Here is a 5,402-nt window from a genome sequence, read left to right on the forward strand (position 1 = left end):
TGAGTTTGTAAAACTCTTGTTTATAAATCATTATTTGTAATAACTGTTACTATAACTTGTATTGTTGTTTTTGTATTAAAATATATTTTTGTTAAGATATACATTCGTGTGTATGAATCTAGTTGGTAAATATAAATTTGATACATAGTGATATTCAATTACCTTCTAAATTGAAATTAGAATTTTTGGCTATTCGAAATCGCAATACGTAATGTAATAAATCGGATACGCGTCCGAGATAAATTATAATACATAACATTGGACACATAAAACCATCTATAATATGGTGAATTGGGTAACGGAAATTTGTTGTCTGAAGAGCTGTGATGCATATATATATATATATATATATCTTTCATATGAATTAACTTCAAATTATGCTAGAAAAATAACACATTTGTCACTGAGCTTTCAACTTTCTAATTCTTCTTTCCTCGTAATCTTAATTTTTTGTTTAATGAAGACTTTTAAGAATTATTACATTTAATTTTTCCATAGAAAAAAAAACATTCATGATATATCTTTCTTCAGCTATTTATTATAAATAAACATGTAGTACAACCTGTCATGTGATTCACCATTTGTCACTTAGTTATATAACTTTCGGGCAATTCCACATCTCATCCGTAAATCTGTACAACAGAAGATCGAATGATGTATGTATAAGTGTGTTATTTCAATCCAACCAAAGGAATCGTATGAATAAAAAAACCGCAAACTAACGTGGCAGGGGTTTAGTTTAGAGAGAGAGAAATCGCCAGAATTCTCTCTCCAACTGGGGTGTTCAGGAACGTTGTGGTTCCTCTTCGTCGCCTTTCATGAAAGGTTATTAGCTTTAGTTTTATTTATTTATTTCTTAAATAATTTTTTACTCTTTTTTTGGGTGAAGGAGGTCACTCTTAATGTTATCCTAGACCGAGGCAAAGGCAGCACCGGAGAGAACGGCCAGGTCCCGTCCCGAAAGGCAGAAGTCAAAGTAAATATGAACATGAACTCAAACGACCCGAATCAGGGTCTGGCAATAAAGTTGTCTGGGCTGGGATCTAAAAATCCAATGCCTAAGTTTTTGCTGTGGGGGGAAACGGAAGTGCCCCGAGAAAACCCACTTTCACAGGACAGGCGCCGAAAGTTTTGCCTGTCCTGTGCCCGATATCTGAAAAAGAGAATACATATTGTTAACATCAGTTTAGTTCTTTAGATACTTTGTTGTGTAATTTGTGATTCTTGGAATATGTTGTAAGGTGAAATGTATTTTGTTGGTGCACAAGTTAATTTATGTAATGATGCCGTTAGTTTGTTTCTGTTTTCTGCTTTTAGATAATATATATGTGATATTTCCATTAGTCTATTTCTTAGTGTTGGTAAGTTGTTGATTTTATGTATATAATTTACTGGCGTGAATGACGGTAGACTGAATGCAGATCTTAGTATTCTGTTCTGTTGAACTTGGATTTTCTGGATTTGACATATTGTATGTTACTTGACATCCATACTCTATTAATGGACGGATGTAAACCTTGTATATTTGGATAATGGTGTTTGGTGAACATTTCGATTGTCTACTGGTTAGAGTCATTAGGTGTGAAATCCGTTTTCTAATTGATGAGTGTATATTGTTAACATGTTTTTTCCATGTTAGTTTTGTGTCGAAAGTGATGCCAAGGAATGTGATGTTTTTGCTCATGTTAATGGTCATATTTCCGAGAGACAATTTTATTTTTTCTAGATTTTTTCTTTGTTTTTTTTAATTTCCTGTAGAAGGTGATTGCTTGTGTTTTGGCTGGATTTAACACTACTCTCCACTTGTTAATCCATGTTGAGACGTTGTTCAGTGATTCTTGTACGCGAGACATGGCCATCACTGGGTTTCTGGAGGTGCTCCAGATAGCGATGTCGTCTGAGTATTGTGAATTATGCGTGTATGATAGATTTGGGAAAGGTATGTCACTGACGAAAATAATATATAAAAGTGGAGAGAGGACTGATCCTTGGGGCACTCCTGCGGTTATATTAAATGATTTAGATATAGTTTTATTGACTTTTACTCGTGCTGTACTGTCTGTTAAGAAATTTGAAATCCATTTAACTAAAGTGGGATTTATTTTCAGGTGTTTTAGTTTGCATTTGATGGCATTGTGCCATACGCTGTCGAATGCATTTTTGACATCTAGGAATACCCCAATGGTTACTTGATTGTTGTTGAAAGCTTTATAGATTGAATTGGTTAGTTGCGTGAGGTGATCTGTTGTTTGCCTGTTTTTCCTGGAGGCATTTTGGGATTCTGGAAGGATGTTATTTGATTCACAAAAATGGAGAAGACGGTTGGAGATAACTCTCTCCATCAGTTTGCCGAGGCAGCTTAACAGACTGATGGGACGGAAATTATCTGGATTAGTTCTGTTGGTTTGTTTCTTTGGGATCGTGGTTAAAACGGCTTTTCTCCAAGTGTCAGGGTAATATTCAGTTGCTAGTGAAATGTTCATGATGTTTGTGAGGTGTTGTAATAGGAGAGTAGAGCTTTTTTTCAGAATAATGTTTGGAATTTGGTCATGTCAGGGGGAAGTATTCTTCAAGTTTTTGATATTAATTTGTAGTTCAGTTATGGTTACATTTCTATTGATTGAATTTGAGTATGCTTCTAGTGTCTCGCCAGGGAACCGTGGTGAGAATGAAGTTTGGTTTGTATTTATGAAGTTGTTGACATGATGTTGGTGTTGTGTGTCAAAGTCTACTGAATTTAGGTCGCTAAAGGAGGATTCGAAGTAGTCAGCTAATAGGTCAGCTTTCTCTACGTCCGTCTTGCGATTTTATTGTGTGTGATATGTTGTAGCATGTGATTTGTGTTTTTGTCTGAAGCAATACTCTTGAATTTTTTTCCAAAATTCTTTTGGGTTCGTATGAATAAGTCTAAAGGATAGGTTCTTATAATGGTAGAGTGTATATTATATTTATGGTGTTTTCATTTATCTTTTATTCACCACAGTAAGCCTATTTTTTATAAGATTTAAATAATATATAGGTTTTACATTTCTGATTCATTTTGTGAATTATTTAGCACACAAGCTTAATAAAATGTCAAAAACAAATTGCAAGGAAAACTTATAGTTCAACTCATCCTTTTCATTGGGTTATACAAGATTTAGCGTTCATTCAATTTGTCCTTGTCCAAGGTAATAAAGAAGGGTGGAATTTTCAGTACAATAGTTTATTATCCAGGTATTCTGCTCTTAGTCACGCCATCATCAACAGAATTTAGAAATTTGTTGACCTGCTTAATCATCGCTTTAGGCCAAGGTTATACACACAACAGTAGTTATTCAAGAGAGTTGTATTGTGTACAACCAAGCCTCTGTATTACTCCTTCTTTCTAAGGAAAGATTTGTACAGGTTGGAATCAACTAAAAGTTAATCTTTTCCTTAATGTAATAAGAATGAAGTAGGTAACTTAGGAATTGTGAGATACCACAATCAGGCCATGGTCTGACACATAAGTGCGAAATCAATATAATTCTTTTTGTTTCCATTCCATGCAGTGCGTTTTTTCCACTTTCCATAAAAACCACAGTAGTAATCCAGAACAACAGAAACTGGCCAACCGGTGTCACACGACTGAGGTACGAGCTAATATATACTTTATATAACACACTTATATTTGTTTCTTATACCTTTTTGGACTTATTAAGACTGGGAAGAAAATCTTTCTAAATGTCTGGTATTATGAATTTCAAAAAATATGTGTTGATTACATTTTAATGTATTGATATGAAGGTGGAGGAGAGGAACAAATTGTGGTTGAGGTAAGAACACAACCTAAGAGCGCAACATAAATTAGGAGAAACTCCCTAGATCGAGGGCTCTCATCAACTATGGGAGCTCTCAACTCTTCTATAAACTCAACCTTTGTCAGTTATCTATTGCATGAAGGAGCATAGGAGGTGAGGTGCTTATACAAGATGTAGCCAACCATTTGGAGCTTCAATGGCACCAGCTGGAGGAATCTAATCTAACTTCAGTTCTCTAGATACTTAAAGCACTGTAAATCTTATAGCCAGTGAGGCATACCGATATTATCTCAAGACTATGCCATGTGGTTGAGATGAGCAGGAAGTTTTAAAGTGAAAATTGTCAAAGGCTGTTATAATTAATTGATCATAAGTTGTATTTGTTTCTAAATTGTTTGGTGTGATCCGTAAAAACTGTACAGTCCTGACATTATTACTTCTCAAGTAGAAATGTAGTAATACTGAGTATATTATTGAATTGTTTTGTTTAATCAGATGCTTATTTAACACAATTTCTCCAAAATTGGTTGAATTGATAGAAAAACTTTTAAATAAAGATGGATCATACAGTATTTCTATTAATTTTTAATAATAAAAAGCCCTGCTTAAATTGACGACAGAGTTAGTTTTGTGTACCTTAAGAATGATTATTCTGTTATCTTGTTGCAGTTCTCTAACGCAATTAGTTCTGGTATGTTAAAGTTTAATTTCTAACATTTATTTTTGCAGTTGAGAACAACTGTTGCTCTGGAAGCAAATTCGCAAAGAAATTTATTAATACTGTAGTTTTCAGAAGTTTTTGGAAAGTTAGGGCAATGTTGGGACGTATTTAGAAGGACTTACGAAAATCTCGACAGGAAATTCTAAAGCATTTTAAACATTATTCATAGGTTGCCTTTCTATATAATACTTCTATCAGTTTTGAATTTAGTCGCAATTCTGCAAAACAGACTTTCAAAGTTAGTTTTAAATTCAAAGCAGTGTATTTAATTGGGAGAACGAAAATATTAGAACCTCTTTATAAAATAATAACTTATGATTCAGTTAATTAAACCAACGTTAAATTATGAACTATTTTTATAAACCAAGTTACTTTAGTTACTCTGCCACCTGACTTAATACTTTTGAGAAGTGCAGGTATAGAACTTTACGAGCTGCTTGTCGAAGTGTATGTAGTTTGGTGTCATGCTGCTTTCTTACGAACCGTTTGAATGTTTTTTACTATTATCTACGTTTTTAAAGATAGCAGCGGTATCATTAGAATGAAGAACAGTTGAAAAAAGAAAGGAAGCAAATAAGTCGAATTTTGATACCATATATCTCAGTTGTGACTGCACGGATGTTCTTGAAATTCGAAATGTGAAGTAAACAAACAAGGAAGCAATATGGGTGAAAAATTCAGAAACATGATAAAGGAAGCACTAAGTTACAGCTAGCTAAAATCGCTATTCGTTGGTCCCTGTAAAAAACACTGTGTAAGGCGTGTTTCACATTTTTTTCTTGGTCGCGCAATGTACTGCGCATGTCTTGATTTAAATAGGTAATTGTTAAAAATTACAGTTTAATCGCCAAAAACTTGGTGAAGATGATGTTTGTGGGAGACAAAATCATCTGAAATTA

This window comes from Tachypleus tridentatus, chromosome 1 (genome assembly GCF_004210375.1).
Source record: "Tachypleus tridentatus isolate NWPU-2018 chromosome 1, ASM421037v1, whole genome shotgun sequence".
In the NCBI taxonomy this organism is placed as follows: domain Eukaryota; kingdom Metazoa; phylum Arthropoda; class Merostomata; order Xiphosura; family Limulidae; genus Tachypleus; species Tachypleus tridentatus.